Consider the following 20,399-nt stretch of genomic DNA (forward strand, 5'->3'; position numbering starts at 1 on the left):
CTGGTTCTACGGAGCTAGAATTGAGGCTTTCGTTTTGTTCTTCTAACTTTTGTTTTGTACCTGTAGCTTCCGACTTGAAACTTTCGTTTTGTACTTGGAAGTTTTGTTTTGTAATTTGCACATATTTTAAAAATGTAAGTTTCAAGTTACAGGCTACAGGTACAAAACAAAACCTACGAAACATGTTTTAACATATTTGGCATGCCTGGAAGAACCAATGAGTCACCAACTTATCATGTTTGTAGAATCTCCATCCAATCATAGCGAGAAGAGAGTAGGGACCTGCAGTTACATCAACCAAACCTGATTACAATCACACAGTGGGTATGACTCTCACAACTCCTCAAATGTAAGTGATGTTATAAGTGATGTAATGGATAGATGGATGGACGGACAGACGGACGGACGGACAGACAGACAGACAGACAGATATGTGAACAGGATGGTTGTTTATGATTCCATCAGAATTTGACGAAATGACACATCCGGACTAGACGCCCGAGGAACCTCAACTGGCTCCTCTGGATGTGGAGGAGAAGCGGTTCTACACCAAGCTCTCCACGGGAGACCGAGCTTCTCGCCCTATCTCTAAGGGAGCGCCCAGCCCCCCTTAATATATGCCAAATAGCACAGAGACGTGCCTCCAAACCTCTGGACAAAAGTCATTTGAAGACCAAGAACTTTTTGGCCACAACTATAAACGCTACATTTGTAGAGGAGTCAACACGGCCTGTGATGAAAGAAACACCATTCCTACTGTGAAACACAGAGGTGGAGGGCTGATGGTTTGGGGATGTGTGAGCTAAAAAGGCTCAGGAAACTTGATCAGAATTGATGGCGAGATGAATGTAGCTCTTATCAGAATATAGTGGAGGAAAACTTGCACTCTTCAGCTCAGAGGCTGCACATGGGACACACTTGGACAATTTAACACGACAACAGTCCAAAACACAAACCAAGTCCACCTGTCATTGGTTCCACCAGAATAAGGTGACGGTTCTGGAGCGGCTGTCTCTGTCTCCTGACTTTATTGTTATTAAGCCGCTCTGATGAGATCTCAAACGGGCCGTTCCAAGAATTTAAAGGAACTGGAGGTTTTCAGCCAAGAAGGGATGCTTTACAATTAGAGAACATAAAGAAGCTCATCCACAAAGACCACAAGAGACTTAAAGCTGTTGTTGATGCAAAAGGAGGCAATAATATTAAGAACTGAGGTAAGTCAACTTTTGAACATGATCATTTGGGAAGTCAATGGTGTGACCCCAAAGGAGCCTGGTAAACAGGGTTAGTTTTCTGGCTAACACTTTAACAAAAGTCTCATCTCTTCATCACGCCACGTTTATCTACCAGATTGTGTCTTGTGGCTCTTGTTTTGTTTTTTGCACTTGTTGCTTTTTGATTTGTCCTCATTTCCTCCTTGATGTGGTCTGATATGTTCACCTGCAGTCACATTGAACTACACCTGAATTGTCCTGAAGGGGAACTGAGACCCCCTTTCAATGGGTTGAAGTAGAGTTTATGGGAGCTGTCAAAGCTGCAAAGGAGGTGGACCATGAAAGGAAAGAGTCTCTGGTTCAGAGCGAGCAGCTCAGGGTTTGAGCCGCCTCCTGCAGCAGAGCAGCTTCCCTTCAGAGGCGGAACTGATTCTCCTCTTCCTGGCTGCGGCTGAGCTCGTCTTTTCAAAGCCTTCCTCCTTTGATGTGTTTGGTGAGAACACGACAAAGCTCAGGCAGTTTTTAAATACGATCAGATCCTGAACCCCTTATGTAAACTAAGAAAAACCAGGTTTGGTTTGTTCCATGAAGGTATCACACCCTCTGCTCCCAATCAGGAAAAACTGGTTTCTGTCAAAATATAATCAGGCAAAGGCAATTGATCAGACTTGTTTTGCTGACTTCTTCTGCTGTCAGGACTCAAAGTTGTGTAGATTTTAGTGAATAATCTACAGTTCTTGCTCATTTTTCTTTGCTTTTTTTTTTTGCTAACTAAAGATGTTTGGATAAAACTTTTTTAGAGTTTTTGAAACGGTAACATCTGACTCACGGCGTGTTTGTTCAGAGCAAACTGAACACTGTAGCTTCGTAGGATTGGAGTTGTTCCTGTTTTCGGGTCGACACCCTGAGCGCGCTCAGACTCGTCTGTTCAGTTTCAACTCAAACACAGCTACGCTTTTACTAAAATCCTCTTAGGACAAATCTTACTTTCACTTCCCTAACATGAGAAGTTGGGGAACTGAAACTTTTTTTGCTTTGTTCTGGGTCAGTCCTCTGCAGGGGAGGCCCCGCCCCCTCCCTGTCTGTCCTTTTATGGAAATAAGTGATTTCCAACAAATAAGAGGAGGAAGTTTTACAGCGGTTCAACTTCAGCTTTTCACTCCTAATTGTTCATAATTCAATGCACAGCCTTCATGCTCTCGTGTGTCATACAGAAATGGTTTAAAATAAAAACCAGAAAACTCCTTTAATGTCTGAGAGGAGGAGCTTAAACTCGTTAGAGACCTGTCGTCTTTTTAGTTCACCTTTTCTTGGTTTTTGCTCTTTGGCCTGTTCAGGTCTGGTTTTCTGATGTGTTAAATCTGAACCCGGTTTTTAGTTTTAGTTTCTGTTCCCAGATTTTAATGCAGAATCATCTTTGTGTCTCAACCTTTCTGCCGAGTCCCGTTAATGTAAGGGTTTGTTTTTGTGAAGTCAAGTTTCATTTATTTTCAAAAGTATTCTGCCTACCAATTAACTAATGTGTTGCTCATCTGAGTCCAGCAGACCACTGTCCACGACATCTGATGCTGTAATCTGTGTTAAACCAGAACTCAATCTGCACCTGAGAAACCTGCGAGCAGGCCTGGACGCCCGGAGGTTTTACCTGGAAAGGTGTTTTCAGACGCATGTTGTCCTTATATGGACATGCTACAGAGGCGCTCCACTTCTGTTACATCATGGCATGAAGACACAAAGCAAGCACAAAATTAGCAGACTTTAGTAACCCAAAAGACTTTTACTACTGGAAAACATTTGATTTCTACTCTTATGATACCCAAAAGGCTACATGAAACATTTTATTCAGAGGTTGACTTGATGTGACTAAATTCTATTAAAATTTAAAAAATTGCATTTTATCACAGAGTTATGGTGTTCCTGTTACTCTGGTATTGTAGTAAAGTCTGACTTTTGCTACATTGAAAGCACTGATTTAGAAACAAAAGTTCCTTTAGAGCTGAAAACAAGAGAAGGTGAATACATGAGAAAGGTTGTTGGTCTGAAAACTTTACTTTTTAAAGCCAAACTTTTCAAATGAGAGCCTCCTGCAGCAGAGCAGCTTCCCTTCAACCACGTTTGCTACCCGCCGGGTTATCGAACGCAGTCGGCCACAGCTGACATTGTCCACATTCTCAGGCTGGTTCAGACCTGTCGGGGGGGCGTGCCAGCCGCTCCTCCACAGCAACAACCTGCAGCCGCGCACACACCAAAAAAGGTGCTCTGTGGCCCGACTGGAACTGCTCCCTTCGTGTTTGTTCAAAACCCAACTGCTTCTCTTGAAAGTCGGCGTGCAGAGACTTGAACCCTGCAGAGAGCAGGCGTTGTCCTGATCTCTGTCAGAGGAACACCTAAAGTCTGCGAGAGGCAGTGGGAAAAAGACAGGAAATGCTGACGAGGACTCATGTCTGCAGGCTTTAATGCTTTCATTTGAATCAAAATGCAGAATTTAAATCTGACTTCACAATAGAGAAGCTGTTTCCTACGTGTTTCACTTCATGTTTCAGCAGAAACATATTTATCAGTCATTTAGATTCTGCTGTTCGGCTGTGAACCGAAACATGGAGGTTAGGAAATAAACAGGAGACTGAATTTGAATAATCCTGTCAAATAGTTCAACAGCTCGTCTATATTATTACTAGGACTATAAATATAATTTTGACACATAAAATATCTAAAAGAGTTTTATTTCAGTTGAGCAACACATTTATTTATTCATTCATTTCTTTTTGTCTATTTGATTTGATTTGTGTTTGTTTCTACCAAAATACTTCTAAAACTTAAAGATTGTTCTTCTTTGCTTTCCATGCTCTCCCTGATTCCTCCACCCTCACCTGGTTTGTCTAATCATTGGCCTTCATCCCACCTGTGAGCCGCAGCATTCAGGACTGACACTTCCTCACGCTCTTTAGCAGCTGGATGCCTACGTTGGCTACAGGCAGGACCGGAGGATGGGAAATCAGGGTTGGATGCCCAGGGAGGTGCAATGAGCAACACCCCTGCCTAAAGAAATGTAGCCACAAGGGGACCTAAGCCAGGGTCTCATTGTGTCGGTCCCAAGCCTGGATTAACACAGAGGGTTGTGTCAAGAAGGACATCCGACGTAAGATCTCTGCCAAACCTAAATGTGTGAATCACAGAAATCTGACTTGCTGTGGCGACCCCTGAAGGAGAAAAGCTGAAGGGTGTCGCCTTCAGTTTCTCACTCTGCCAGTTCATTTTGCCTCAGCTCACATTTCAGCTTTTGCTCATCTACTTTTTGTATTTTTAAACGCTCTTTCTGTCCTGGATCAAGATCAAGTCTGAGGGTTCTGATCTGCCTTTCTGCCTCTGGATTACAGATGTTGGATTGATTTGCCTCCTCCTCGTTCCATGACTCCTCCGGGGCTTTTGTCCTCCAGTGGGATCTCTGTCTGTGTTACTGAAGTTTCAGCGCTCCCTGTGCAGCTGGAGGTGCATTTAACTCTTCCTGTGTACTTTTACTTAGTCCTACCCAGAACATTGTAATCGTTTCCTTTCTTGGTTTTATTTAAAATCAATAGTTTGTATTTTAGCATTTTTAAACTGTTTGTTGTATTTGACACATTGCTCTAGATTTTGATGCTTCAACCGTGATGAGTAATTCCAATATTTTCCCCCCAAAAATATTTTAAATTCCTTCTTTAAAATATATATTTATTTTTTGCACAATATAATTATAAATTAAATATGTATTAGTTAATTTCTACATAAAGTAACCTATCATATCTTAATTTTTTAAAGTTGACTCTATTCTATTCATCCCACAATGGGGAAATTTGTTCTCCGTTGTTGACCCCTCCCCTGGGGGAGCAGTGAGCTGCAGACACAGCCGCGCTTGGGCACCATTCGGTGGTTCAACCCCCCAATCCAACCCCTTCATGCTGAGTGTTAAACATTATCTAAAACATTTTTCTAAACCCATGCAGAATATAATTACATTCAGATTTAAACCCCTGAAGAAGATGTTTTGTCATTTTTTTGCATTCCTGTTTGTTGTTCCTTCTGAGTTATGATGAACAGTCGCCTAACTGTGGAACGTTTGGGATCGGTAATTCAAAGAACAGCTGACTTCATTTTTAGATCACTTTTTATTACATGGATTATTTTTATACAGCTCTTCAAATGGACAATAGGTGGCGCTAATGCTCTTTTTTTCTGAAGATCATCCTTTTAGAAAGTGTGTGTTTGTGTTACTGCTGTGTGGCAGTTTGTGTTCATTTGTGACATGGAATAAAAAGCTGAAGCTGCTCTTTCAGGAGCTTTAAAATGGTAATAGTTTAAAAATTGGGTAAAGTATCAATCAAAACGTCTGTCTCAGTATTGATTGGATGCTCAGCCTTCTTTAAGCCTAAAACTTTTTGCTTTTGCTGAAAATGTTGAGTTTTTTTTGAAGTCCCACTCCAACTAAATTTTGATCAATTGTCAAATTGTAATTAATTAATTAATAATTAATCATTTAATTTTAATTTGAGAGTGAAAGTTTTTCTCCATTCGGTCACTGAACACTTCTAAACTTTGACATTTCTCGCTGATTCATTATATATTACAAATGTAATTCATTCCAGTATTCCATCCACCATAACTGATGTTTTATCAGTTACTGTAAACATAATATTTATTTTGCACATTTAATGCAACTCCTCTTTTTTTGTTGACTCCGTTCACACAGTTAGGTTCAGTGTTTTCCTTTTTGAGAGCAGAGTCCCTGTCGCAGCTGGACCAGATTTCAGACGTTGTTAAACTGATGCTCCATCTCCTGCAGACGACGTCTCCAACGTTGGTCTAAATGCTCCTGCTGTCAGAGTGAATGGCTGACAGTCGACCCGCCGTTTAACTTGTAATACTTGCAGTCCACATGTATCAGGGTCTACGTTGAACGCTGTCATCTGTGTAACTGAATCAGTAGAGGTTGAGTTGTTCGCAGTTCAGAACTTTCTGTTGTGAGTCACGGTCTCTTTTGAAGATGATGTGTTGAATTTGAAGTCAATGTTTGTAAATTGAAGATTTTAATTTCCATAATGATTCTCTTGATTTTTATATCTTTTACTTGGACTACCAAGACCGACAATTTATCCAGCTCCCTCATTTTTCTGACGATGACCTCGACCTGACCTTGGCCAGCGTTGGTGGTCTATTTAGTTTATTGAACATTTCACAGTTTCTGAGTTTTCTTCTGCTTTTTCCATAGTAATTTCTTTTCGGGGGAGGGAAGGGGTTCAGGTCTCAATGTTCTTTACATCCAGAGAAATCCCTTAGACTTGACATAAGCCTCCACCTGCTGCTCCTCTGAGCTCCTCTCCAACTCTTCCTCTTCATTCCCGGTCACCACTGATGCATCCTGGGGGTTTGATCTGCAGCCCGATGACGAATACATAGTTGAGTTTGGAGTTTTAAGTCGTGCCGTAGTTTCTCGAGTTTGTCCGTTTAGAGCAGGCAGCTGTTTCACCTCCTCCACCACTTCCTGTGTCAGTTTATGCTGGTTTTATGTCTTCCATCTCTGGTGCTGTGGTAGAGCGGTTGACCTCTAATATGAAGGTTGCAGTTCCAGCTCCCGCCTTGGCCTAAAGTGAAGTTCAAGTCACTGACCCTCACTTTGCTCCTGGTGGTTAAAGGTTAGCGCCTTCACACGGCAGTGGGCAGTGGCACATCGGTGTGTAAATGTGTGTGTGTGCATGAGAGAATGTGACTGGAAAGCACGATGTGCCTTTAAGCAAACGCATCGGCCGTTTGTCCCAGCAGGAACAACAAAAAAAGAAACTGCCAGTTTGACTTGTTTATACATTGTTAATAGCTTTTACTTTATTATTAAATTTAATAATAATAATTATTATTCTATATGTAAAACGTATATGAATACCGTAATTTCCGGACTATAAACCGCTACTTTTTTCCTGCGCTTACAGCCCTGCGGCTTATTCAGTGACGCGGCTAATTTATGGATTCAATTGGCGGCCGCCATGTTCGTACTCAGTGAATGGTTTGAATTCTCTATCTATCACCAAGCACATGTCATTCATTTTTTAACACACCTCTGAGCAGCCAAACAGCATGGACGTCACTTCAGGTCTTAGACACTTCAGTCATGGTTCAACAAAACGAAACACGCATGCCCGGCCGCATCCCAGAATCCTTTGGTGCCATTAGACCCAACGTGCACGTGATCGCCGCTACAATATGATAAAGCTTTTAAGTTAAAAGCAATCGTTAAAAGCAGCGTGAATAAATCCACCATCACCAACGGGTTTGGAAAAGCTGGTCAGCTGCGTGACGGAGAGAACAGCGCATGCTCAGGAGTGAATTTACCTGAGTCATAGTGACTCGGCTAGCTGCACGTAAATATGTGGGAATAACATCAGCCTTTATTTTGTCGGGACACGACTGGAAACACAAATCCACGTGATCGTTTCACGGTTTCTAAGGACTGAGCGGAATTTTGCATTAAAAAGCTCACAGCCGCCGTGTGAGATTTTCGGATAGGAAGGGGAGACAAGGAGCCCGCTTGGCGAGCGCGGAGCGCAGAGGCGTCGGCGGAGCAACAGTGTTTGTTTTGGAAGGAAACTTCTGACGCGCGTGCCGCGCTGAGGGGCGCATCTCGCGTCTCGCGCTGAGGCGTGCGCTTTTCAGTCGCCGCTGCTTTATTGTACTGGTGTGTGTTTTTAACCAGTCCTGTTACTCCCATAACGCTGCCGCGACACAAGCGGAAGGAGAGCTGTTCCCGTTCACCCCTCCATGCACTGCTGCTACTTGCTCATTCTTAAACACGTACAACAGTGTGGCAAGCCCGGCGTTGGCCCCGCCTTTAGCCCCTAAGACTCATGGGAAATGGGGGATCGCGGATGTAAATTTTGTCATCATAACTGAGGGATGTAATGTTGATTATATGGTTACTGTTTGTAATTTTATGTATGATACCTAGATTGTCAATAAGTAAAAAAAAAAACAAAAAAAAACCATAACTGAGGAACTTGTGAACAGAATAGAGGTGCATGCTGTTTGGCAGATGTGGGTGTACTCAAATACATGAGCCTTAAGCAAGGCTGACCCCTGCCACAGTGTGCTACTAGGTCACACTAATTGTAAAGGTCAGGATGTGATTTGTCAGGATGACCTGGCTGCTTAATACTGTACTCTGATGCGGCTTGTGTATGTACAAAACTAGTTAAACACATTTAAATGGGTGTGTGCGGCTTGTAATCGGGTGCGCTGTATAATCCGGAATTTACGGTACTTCTGTGCTTCTTTGTGATAAAAAAAGACGAATCTGCAGAAAATCTGATTATTGATGTTGATAAACTGATTATCACCCATTTGCAAACATTTAAATGGGTTTTTGGTACATGAGATAACTGTTGGACTAACAGAAAGACATTTATTTAACCTTTATTTCTCCAGGCAAGAAAGATTAAGAATTTGAATCTCATTTTCAACTCAAACATTAGTGATATAATTGTAGAAAATCTGGTAAATCTTAGAGAAGCCACTCCTAGAGTTCATAAACCTTTTGAAAGTCTTTTAAAAATGTAAAAAACATTATGAGAAAATAAGACGTGTTTTCACATCAAATCAGTCCAGCTAACAATTAACTCCTCATCTGAAGATGTTGTCATTTTCTAAATGGGATTATGTCAGTTTCCTCTTCCTCTGCTGCCCTCTACTGTCTGTCTGTCTGTCTGTCTCTCACAGGTGCTTGAATTTAAAGGAGGGGCTTCCAACACACCTTCAACCTACACAGTCCCTCCAGTCACACTGTCAGCTCATATGTGTGTTGTTGAGATCACTTCTGCATTCAGGCCTTTTGATTTACTCCCAAAGCAACTTTTGCTCTTCTATTCCCAGGATCAATGTTTAGGGTTTCGTCAGTCTTCAGCAGATTCCAACCCCAAGAATAAACTTCATGGAACCTCAGTCACTGGTCTCTGATCATGAAAGAACAGACTAGTCTGTCAGAAATGGTGGGGAAAACAGTTGGAACTGCTAACAGAGCTCAAAGATGTGGTATATAAGTATAGTGGTATAGTGGAATATATATAGAGGATTGAAGTGTTAGGAACCCTGGCCTCTTAACCCTTCGTCAATCAGCGATTCCTTTTTTTGCTCCTCATCCTCCTCTGAATGGTTTTGTGAAATGATGTGGATCGAAGCAACAGGAGAAACTGTAAGAAGATCAAAAGAAAGGCAGAGAGTTTATCTTTCCTCTATTCCCAATTCCTGTGCAGGAAACCAAATTATGACAGAATCTGAAAAAACTTGACTTTGCTAAAAGGCCAAAAAATAGTAAATAATATTAAAAGTTTCAGTTCAATGCAAAAACCCATTTGGTAAACAGGATAGAAACTGATCAAAGCTTAAAAGCTGAAATTTGAGTCTTGCTAAAAATCAAAATAAAACTCATTTACTCATCAACTAAATACTATATATATTAAATACATTAAATGTGTTTATTTCCTAAAATGAGCTAAAAATTAGCTGGATTTTTTTTAAATGACTGAAAAGGGGAAAAACACTCAAGTAGAGGTTGATAAGAGCTACAGGAGTGATCAACTTTGGGATGTTTCCAGAGGAAACGGTTATCAACCTAAAATAAATTAACAAAATGTCCAAAGTGAAGTAATTTTTAAAATAATTTGGTTTTTCAGTAAACTTAGATTATGACTAGATAAAGGCCCTGAGGATTTTATTCAGCTAAATCATGTTTGCCTCAGATGTTATCTGCTATTGCAGGCTGTTGAGTCTTTGTCCTTTTCCACTGAAACCATTTTCTGTTTCCATCCATCCACTTTGTGATTGATGTTCAGGGTCACAGTGTTGCTGGAGCCGATCCAGGAACAGTCGTGTTACTGCAGAGTTGCACCCTGGACTTTTAACGTATGTCAGATGAATAAGGCAAAATAATCCCACTTAGAAATCATGGAGGGGTCTGACATTTTCTTCTTATAGGTGCAAGATGGCGGCGCATACGGATCCAGCGGCTCGCAGCTTTTGGACTGTGGTGTTACTTTTGTGTTTCTTGCGCTGCTTGTTGTGCTCCTCTGCACACATAAACAACCACTTCAGAGTACAGAAGCTTTTGGACATCGGTTCTACATTGCATCAAACCGTCACGGAAGAGTTTTGCCGTGCACACGGCATTCCCACGGAGATGGAGAGACCAGCGTGCCCCATGGTTTGTTTTCTGTGGTGGCAGATGGAGGAGAGACTTGTGCAATAACCGGGTATCTGTGCGATAACGCAATATTTATTATGCTGGGCTCATGGCAACTCATTCCATTCTTTTTTTTTTGTTCATACCAATTTAGTATTTAATTGTTTCTGTACATATTGTACATTTTTAGTTTAGAGATGTGAGCTACAGTATTATTATTTTTTATTTCATTTTATTTTATTTATCTTCACCACTCCAAGGCTGCTTCATTGTATTACCATGTACAATGACAATAAAAGGATTCTGATGTCTAAAAAAGAACTCTGGAAAAAAAATAATAATTTATACATTTTTTAATTAATTAATTAATTAATTAAATAATTTATTTGTATGCAACAGCTGCAACTTTTTAAATGTCTATCTTCTGAACCATCAACGTCCACCATTAAATAGTCCATCTCCACTCCAATTATCCTAAATTAGAAGCACTTGTTTGAGGTGGTTAGCTGCATAAAGACGCCTGTCCACCAGATAATCAGCAAAACTCCAACTACTAACATGGCCAAGACCAAATACCTGTCCAAAGACACCAAACTGTAGACCACCACAAGGTTGGACAGGCCTATGGGGCAATTGCCAAGCAGCTTGGTGAAATTACATCCCCTCTTGGAGCAATTCTTAGAAAATGAAAGAAGCTAAACGTGACAGTCAATCTCCCTTGGACTGGGGCTAAATGCAATAGCTCACCTGGTGGGGTCTCATTGATCCTAAGAAAGGTGAGGTCAGCCCAGAACTACACAGCTGGTCACTGACCTGAAAAAGAGCTGGGACCACCGTTTCCAAGGTTATTGTTGGCAGTACACTAAGACGTCATGATTTGAAATCATGCATGGCACAGAAGGTTCCACTGTTCCCCCGCTGTAGCTCACACCTCGGAGTGGGGAAAGGGTTTGGCAGGAAAGCAGTAACATCTGCACCGAGTGGGTGAACCTAACCTCATCAAACCTGCCTAGATAAGTCACCATAACCCTCAAACTCATATTTGGCCAAATTCAGAATCAGCTTATTGCAGTGGCGCCACCAGGGGGTGGCCACTGTAAACTGTGGTAGCATCAATTAAGCATTTCATCCCAAATACACAGCCAGCAGGCGGCAAGTCGCTTTGATCACCTAACTAGGCCCACACCCCCTCCCCTCCCTGCTGCCCTTGCGCGAGCAGACATCTATAGCTCAAGACGTGCCCGTTGGATTCAGAAAACGAAAAACGGTAAGGCTGATCTCCCTTCGAGGTTCAATTCCGCGTTAGAACCATCAGAGCCTCCAGAGTCGTTAAACAAAATAACCAGTTTTGGTTCTTTAAAAGGAACCTCCTTTATTACTTTTTCCTTTACAGTAAACCCTTGTTTTTCGCGGGGGTTACGTTCCAAAAAGAACCCGTGATAGGCAAAATCCGTGAAGTAGAAACCTTAATTTTTTTTTATAATTATTATACAATTAAATACTCTATTATACATTGAAAAGGAAGAACAAACCATTTTGCAGGCTCAAGCATTTGTTTCACAAATAAAGGTACTTTAGAAACGTTTTTTTCAATAAATAACTTCTGTACAGTAAATGTCAAATAATAATTTTAATCATCAATGTGAACAGAAGGCTTCAAATTGCGGAGATTAGCCCCGCCCACCGCAACCCGAGTAATAGGATTAAACGGGAGAAAATTAAAAATGATTGTGAAAAAAATACAAATTACAGTGGACAAATAGTGACTCAGGTGTATTTCACTGCTCTTCAGACTGAGCCGCTGCATCCTGACTCCACTCTGCAGTGTTTTCTTCTCTTGAAGCCCGCGGTGCAGCTGTGTTTGTTCAGGAGAAGAACATAATGATTGACAGTTGTTGTCGCTCTTTTTTCTATGGGTTTTAGAGAAACTCGAAATTGCTAGAGAATTTGAAGGTATGTAATTTAAATTTGGCAAGCTGTTTTACGCACGTGTACATATTAAACTGCAACGTTATTGACGCACAGGTAGAGAAGAAGCAGAGTGACTCTTTAGCCAATCAGAATGCAGAACACGATGCAAATCCGTGAAGTAGCGAAACCGTGAAAAGTAAACCGCGTTATAGCAAGGGATCACTGTACTCCAAAAACGGCGACTGACAGCGCGAGAATGCGCTCCACACACTTTCCCTCCTCCCTTTTCTGCCCTGTGCCGCGGAGCTCAGTCAGACGACCGCAGCCAGCAGCACACACACTCATTCGACAACCCTACCATTCTTTTTCACATCTGTTAAAAAATTTCTGTGGAGTCTTTTAACAACCTGTTTACTGTACTTTAGTTTCTTTTATTGTGTTTATGATGGTTATGCTGCTACCAGACAGACATACAGTATTTTCACATTGGAGCATTTAACCAATCGCATTTCAGCTGACCTTTGTTGCCAGGCAGGGTCTAGCTCAAGAGAGCCATAAACGCCACATACTTTTAGATGTAATTTCGTGAGAGCCATATCTGTATTGTGCACGAATACTTGATGCAAATACTCACTCACAATGACAGCGGTGGTTGGTTTGCGATTACATTTTATTGTAGAATAAGATTTTATTGTAGTAAAAGGATGTCCGCCATCACATGCACCTCCCAGGCACTATTTGAGGACTGGTTGTCATGGCTACAGAACAACAGAGACCCAGATGCTGAAACTGATTAATGGCAGAGAGTATTTGTCTTTTACGGTGATTTGATTTAGTTCGCGATAATCAATGCACGGTCGGAGGGACTTGTCTTTCTTCTGCACAAAGAAAAAACCTGCCCCCACGGGGGAGGAGGAGGGTCGAATGTGCCCCAGGGAGAGGGCCTCCTGCACGTAGTTCTCCATGGCTGTCTTTTCAGGTCCAGATAGGTTAAACAAATGGCCCTTGGGCAGCGGAGCGCCTGACAATAGGTTTATGGCGCAATCATAAGGTCTATGAGATGGGAGCGCACTAGCTTTGGTTTTGCAAAATACTGCTTTTAAATCATGATAACGAGGAATGTTGGACAAATCAACTTGACTATGACACTTAGCGTTAGGAGGAGTAACGGAAGGGAGAGCAGACAGAAGACAATTAGCGAGGCAGTATGGGCTCCACTGGATTATAGTCCCTTGAGCCCAATTAAACTGAGGATTATGCATTTTCAGCCAGGAAAACCCGAGTACTATGGGAGTATGGATGGATTTGGTGATGAGGAAACGGATAGACTCACGGCGGTTGCCTGAAGTAATGAGCAGGATGGGTTTGGTACGGTGCGTGATGCGGGATAAGGGTTGACCACCTAAACCGGAAGCCTCGATGGGGGTCTCCAGGGGTTCTGTGGGAATCGACAGATTATTAACAAGTTGCTGGTCGATCAAACTCTGCTCGGCCCCGGAGTCGACCAGGGCCCGTAACTCATGCACATGGAGGTCTTGACTTAACTTGACAGGGATAAATAAAAAATTATTACCAGCCAGGTAGATGTTTGTTACCCCTCGCAGCCTGTCTCCTAGCGAGGGGCTCGGGTGTTTAAACGAAGCGGGCAGGAGGTGACAATGTGGCCCTTTGCTCCGCAATAGAAACAGGCCCCCTCCATGCGTCTGCGGCGTTCCTCTTCTGACAATCGGGAGTGTCCAACCTGCATAGGCTCGTCCGGAGGTTTAGAGGGGCTGAGGGAGTTGAGAGGTGTGACGTGGACAGCGTGTGAAACGTTGGAGGATGTAGTGGTTGCGGCACGCTGGAAAACGGGCCCCCGTTCCCTTTGACGCTCCCGCAGACGAACATCGGAGCTGAGTGCCGCAGAAACTAATTCCTCAAACGACCGGGCTTCGGGTTGGGAACACAGACGATCCTTAATTTGTTCATTTAAGGACTGGTAAAAGATCCCCTTCAAAGCTGCGTCGGGCCAGCCTGCCTCGACCGCCAGGATACGAAAATCAATAACGTGATCGCTAACCGAGCGGTTACGTTGCCTGAGTGCGAGTAACCGTCGGGTTGCTTCATCCTGTTTGCGTGGTTGGTCGAAAATTAACTGGAACTCCCTGAGGAAACGTTCATAAGTCAGGTGGCTTATGGGATTGGTGGAGAGGAAAGCCTGGGCCCACTGGAGGGCTTTATTGTGTAAAGAGTTTACGATCAATGATATCTTACTGTGATCCGACTGATAATGACGGGGAGCTTGTTGGTAAATCAGCTCGCATTGGAGGAGGAATCCTCCGCAGGCTTCGACGTCACCAGTAAATGGTTCCGGTTGCAGCCGGATGTTTTCGTGAGCGGAGGGTGATCCGGAAACGGAAGTAGCCGAGTTAGCCGTAGCTTGAGCCGTAACTGTGGAAACATGGGAAAATTGCCCGGTAAGATCGTTCAATGTCTGTGTCAAACCGTCTAGGCGACGAAAAAGGTCCTGTTGGGCCGCGGTCATCTGGGATAGGGCGTCGGCCTGGCGTCCAAGCATTATGCCTTGCTGGGATACGGCTAACCTGAGTCCCTCCGGGTCAGCTGGGTCGGGATTCTGGCCAGTCCGTTCTGTCATGGCTACAGAACAACAGAGACCCAGATGCTGAAACCCGGAATGAGACACAGAGCAGAGATGTCTTGGCGAGAAGGTGGATTTAATGTGATGGCAAGACAGGTAGGACACAGTTCCTGGAGGTCCGGAGAATGAGTAACTGCGACTCGTGGCGTCACCAGTGGATATGCTCGTACGGATCGGGAGTCGGCAGCGTGGTCCCGTCTCGTGAGGCAGCTAGTTCGGCAGAGGCTCGTGGTGAGGGTGGAGGGAACAGACCAGAAGAAGTTTCCGGTTAACGGCTGCTGTGGGCGACCACTCGTGGCTGAGGTTTCCTGGAGACAGGTAAGACAACGTATGTTAATTGCTTGGCTGAAGGCAAGGAAGCAAAACATGAACTTGACATGAGGCCAAATATGCACCATCAGGGGCAACGGACTGGCGTTGAATGAAGATCCTGGAGCTCCTTAAGAAGGCAGGTGTGGTGATGAGGTGAGTGGAAGCAGCTGGGAATAATCAGGAACCAAGCGGAGAGGAGAGGGGGAGGAGTCTGACAGAGGCACCATGACACTGGTTGTTGTGTTACCGCAGCCTTTTAATGTGTTTTTAACCTTTTTTGACAGTTACCTAAAGTCATTAGTTGATGTTTTTGTATGTTATGTCAATTTTCAGGGGATGAAGAGAAAATCCACAAACATTTATTCTTATTTTAAGAAGAAAAGGACAGCAGAAGGAGGGAATGAGATGGTAGGGGAGCAACAGAGGAATAGTGAGGAGGAAAAGGAGGAAGATGAAACAGAGCAGCATGATCAGGATCCACAGTCAGCATTAACAAGAGAAGACATTGAGGGGAAAAAAAATGAGACGGGCGAGGGACAGTCAGCATCCAGTGATGAAAGGCAGATTTCAGCAAAAGCAGGGGCTCGACCTATTCCTGGACTGACAGGTGAAGTTAGAATGATATTGCCCTATTAAAGAAACTGTTTCATGTTTAATAGAAATGTCTACAGATATATTACAGGTATAAATAATATAATTACTAGGAAATTGTATTATTATTGTTATTATTTTATTACAGAACAACTGATTTAAATTTTGTTCATTATAGATATCTCCCAGTCCAGAGCCGAACACCCCAAACAGCCACACCTAAAATGCTTCCCACGTACCTATCAAGGTGACAGAAGAAGGTGTTTTTCTAAAGACTGGTACAATGCACATAAATGGCTTGAGTATTCTCAGAGTAAAGACTCAGCATTTTGTTATGCTTGCCGGCACTTTGGTCTCCCTGCCTCAGGTGAGTCCGTGTTAACTTCTGAAGAGGGATTCAAAAACTGGAAAAAGGCGACCTTTAAAGATGGGGGACTTTTAGGTCATGCCAGATCTGAAGCCCACACTACTGCAATGCTGGCATGGGCAGAGTATGAAAAATCCACCTCTGGAACAGCCTCTCTCTCAGCTTCCCTAGATGCAGAGTACAGTAAATTAGTGAAGGAAAATAGAGAGTATATTAAAGTTGTTGGAGAAACCTTGCTCCTCACAGCTACGCAGAACATTGCACAGAGGGGTCATAAAGAATCAGAAGTTGACAGTAAAGGAAATTTTCTTGCTATTATGGAACTGCTAGCCAAAAATAATCCCATAGTCAAGAGAAAAATGGCAGGTCAAAGAAATGCAACATGTCTTGGACATGACACACAGAATGAAATGATCGATTGTCTGGCTGAAATGGTCCGCAGTTCAATAACTGGTGAAGTTGCTGAAAGTGAGGCTTTCAGCATTTTGGTTGATGAGACTAAAGACATGAGCAAAAAAGAACAGATGTCCTTTGTAATCAGATATTATTACAATGGGTCAGTATGTGAGTGCTTCCTTGCCTTTGAGGCAGCTCAGCGCCTTAATGCAGCAGCACTTTCACAGAAAATAATAGAGATTTTGCAGAAGCATGGTCTTGACTACAAAAACCACCTTGTAGGGCAAGCATATGATGGAGCCTCAGTCATGAGTGGAAAAAACACAGGTGTGCAAGCCCGCATAAAATCAGAGGCCCCACTGGCTTTTTATGTGCACTGCAATGCACATTGTTTAAATTTAGTATTAGTAGATAGTGTGAAATTCATCCCTGAAGCTAATTGCTTCTTTTCTCTGTTGCAGAAACTGTATGTCTTTGTGTCAGGGTCATATGTTCACCAAAGATGGCTTGAGATACAGAGAGAAATGAGTCAGGGTGCCCCGAGAGTGTTGCAAAGATTGACAGACACGGTGGGCATAATGCTTGCAAGCCAGTGAGAGACAGACTGCCAGCCATTGTACATCTTCTGACAGAAATATCAGAAGAGCAAATGGCTTAAGCGCATTCTTGAAAGGAAGCAAAGCAGCGGTCAGGAAACACCAAAGGCGTTACTAGAGCTCACTGTCTTTCTTGAGCCATATAAGGAGGTCTTCCACCAAACCTTTAAACCAGTGTTTTTCAACCAGTGTGCCGCGGCACACTAGTGTGCTGTGGGAGATGGTCAAGTGCGCCGTGGGAAATTGCCCTCATTAACTGATCTAAAAACATTTTCCATATCCAGGAAATCAGCTCTGTGTTCATCCAAACAGGCCCTGATAAAACACTGAGTAGTTAGGAATATAAAAGATCGTAAAATTACTTTTTCTTTGTGTTTATTTAATTCTATTAAAGACATTTTGATAAGAATCACGGTACCGCGATTTAGCTGCAGCTATAACTGTGTAAGGAAAAGTCCCGCCCCTTTAACTGTCTCCGCCAATCATTCTTGAAGACTTAATCACATGTCATCAGTCTGACCAATCAGAAGTGGTTAAAGTCTTCACTTCCTTGTTCTTAATTCTGCTGATAAAGTCGCTCAGTTCTAACAAAAATACCAGCTAGAGCTCGTCTTTAGCTGGTGGTTCATCTCTTAGAAAAAAACAGCCGCAACTTCCTGCTTTTTCTGCCACAATTATCACAAAAATCCACGTGAGATTGCGCGCGGGGGGGGGGGGGGGGGGCTGTCGATCAATACAGACCATGAATTTCTGCTTCTTTTTTTTTGGATGCTGGTGTGCCGCGGGATTTTTGTCAGGGTTAAAGTGTGCCGTGGCTCAAAAAAGGTTGAAAAACACTGCTTTAAACTCTGCAAAGTTGCACTTGCACTGCCCGTGAGCACAGCATCATGTGAGCGCAGTTTTTCTACACTAAAGCTAATCAAAACTGCCTTAAGAAGTACTATTTCGGATGAGCGTTTAAGCAACTTAGGTGTGCTGAGTGTAGAATCAAGAAGGGCTAGGGCCATAAATCTTGATGACTTTGTGGATGTGTTTGCAAAAAAACATAGCAACAGGCGCGTAAAGCTATTCTGAAGTGTGGTAATGACAATCGCAGACTATTGATCCCTGTTAGGGAAGTATTGTAATATAAAACAGCTGTTACGGAATTGTGTGATTGTTTCTGCACATATTTCTTATTTGTATCTGGATTCCCCGGTTTTGTTTTGTTTTGTTTGCAAAAATTGTTCACCTTTTGACAAATGCAATTGGAAAATAAAATGTTTGTGCAACTCAAAATGATAACTGTACTTTTATTTTTTCACATTAGTGGCATTACATATAAGCACAACGAATCAAAATATATCTGTAGATATTTTACTTTCTTTTAGTTTTCTAAAGGCTGTTTTATACGTTTAGTAGAATGAATTTTGAAAATATAGCTCATGGTTTTTGTGTGCCACCCCAAGATTTAAAGTGGCCCCCTACTGGCCACCCCCATGAAAAATTTCTGGAGGCGCCACTGGCTTATTTCTGAAAGACGGTCCTCAAGGTGGTCATCCCAGCTTTCCCAGAAAACATAATCAAGATAGATACACCTTACTCTGTGAAACGTTCACAAACACAAGCTGGGGCAGGGGGCAGGAGCATTCTTCATCCCAAAAGCCATGACGGCATACTGTGGTCAGGTGTTACAAAGCAGAAATGCTCAAAGCGTTTGTCAAAGGGAGCTCCCAATAACTTTTCAAAAAGTCAAGCTTGGTTATGAAAGTTCCTAACCCAGGGGTCGGGAACCTTTTTGGCTGAGGGAGCCATGAACGCCACACATTTTTATATGTGATTTTGTGAGAGCCGTACAATATTATAGCGTCCCTTTCCCACACTGAGACTTAACCTCTTTTAGGGTTCTTTAACCCTTGTGCTATCCTAGGCACTTTAACATTGGGAGTTGGGTCATCTAGACCCACTAGACAGTGCTCTGAACCTTTTTTCTTCAATGATTTGTGATCTTCACTGGTGTCCATGGATTACATGAAATCTTTTCACCTTTATCCACCTTTGTCATGGTAGGAAGAACACGTCACTGTAAGGGTGGGGTCATCTTGACCCCATACGATAGCACAAGGGTTATCCTGGTTACTGCAGGCTGTAACCAACATCGAACAACTTATTCAGCAACTCCTGAATCTCTCCAACCAAGAGCCTTCCCCCAACTTTATTCCCCCGCTTCCGCACCAGCCCTCACCCCAATGGTCCTAACTACCCAACAACAGGCTGAGTGACAGAACTGAGGGCCAATCAGCATCTTTACTTGATGCGTTCAATGACCTCTGGAACTTAGAACGCGACCTAACAACAACCACCCAGTTCAACTCAGTCCACTACAATATGTTTAAAACTAAGAATACAAGTGAATGTGTGCGTTTTATGGAATTTCAAATAAAAAAACCCTGTGGATTCTTTTTCATAACAGTGCTATACTGTTGCTAATGCTACAACATTGCTGGTGCTGCATGATGGTGGGTTATCTGATGGTCTAGTCTTGTTGATTCTTGGTGAGTTTAAGCTTCATGCAGGCGTTGAGACTTCCATCCGTTAAACGTGATCGTAGGTTGGTCAGAATGTTCTTTACATGTGAGAAAGACTGCTCACATGCAGACGTGGAGCCAAACATTGTCAGTACAGCAATACTCACACGCTGCAGTGTGGTATGTGACGGGCAGCGTGTTGTGATCAGAGTGCCGTTTCACCTCGCTCCCTGCACCCACTACCCCTCCCCTTTTCCTTCACATACATTTGCAGCTCCTTATCAGAGACAGGAGCAGCTGCAGGGACGGCAATTCACAGGTTTGAGGCTGGTTCAAACTCTGTGATATAAAATAATAGTAAACTGATAGTGGCGCAGTTTTTTTTCTCCAAGCACCGCTACTACTACACTCCCCCCTGGCATTGCATCGTGCCCGGGAAGGACTGGTCTAATGAAGCATTTTTTTTAATAATTAAAGATTTGTCTGCGAGCCAGTTGTGGCGATCAAAAGAGTCAGATGTGGCTCTCTAGCCATGGGTTCCCCACCCCTGTTCTAACCAATGCTGTCAATGCAATCTTCCACCTGAGGCAGCAGAAACTAATCCAGAACTGTAACTTTATTGACCTCACAATATTCTGTGCAAAAACAGGGACTATCATCAGTATTAA

This window comes from Oryzias latipes, chromosome 9, assembly GCF_002234675.1.
Source record: "Oryzias latipes chromosome 9, ASM223467v1".
Taxonomy (NCBI): domain Eukaryota; kingdom Metazoa; phylum Chordata; class Actinopteri; order Beloniformes; family Adrianichthyidae; genus Oryzias; species Oryzias latipes.